We start from the raw sequence: 262 nt of genomic DNA on the forward strand, positions 1-262 counted from the left end.
TCTCTCTCTCTCTCTCTCTCTCTCTCTCTCTCTCTCTCTCTCTCTCTCTCTCTCTCTCTCCTTTTTCTTTCTTTCTCTTTCTTTCTTTCCTTCTTTTCTTAAGATCCTTATTAGTAGTTGTCACTTGAAATTTACCTCATGTAAAATACTCGGATTTTTATTCAGATTCAATTTTTTCAATTGACTTATAATATATACGTATATATATGTACATATATATATATATATATATATATATATATATATATATATATATATATAT

Source organism: Odontomachus brunneus, unplaced genomic scaffold (assembly GCF_010583005.1).
Source record: "Odontomachus brunneus isolate Ranch 3 - 2012 unplaced genomic scaffold, Obru_v1 Obru_scaffold_035, whole genome shotgun sequence".
In the NCBI taxonomy this organism is placed as follows: domain Eukaryota; kingdom Metazoa; phylum Arthropoda; class Insecta; order Hymenoptera; family Formicidae; genus Odontomachus; species Odontomachus brunneus.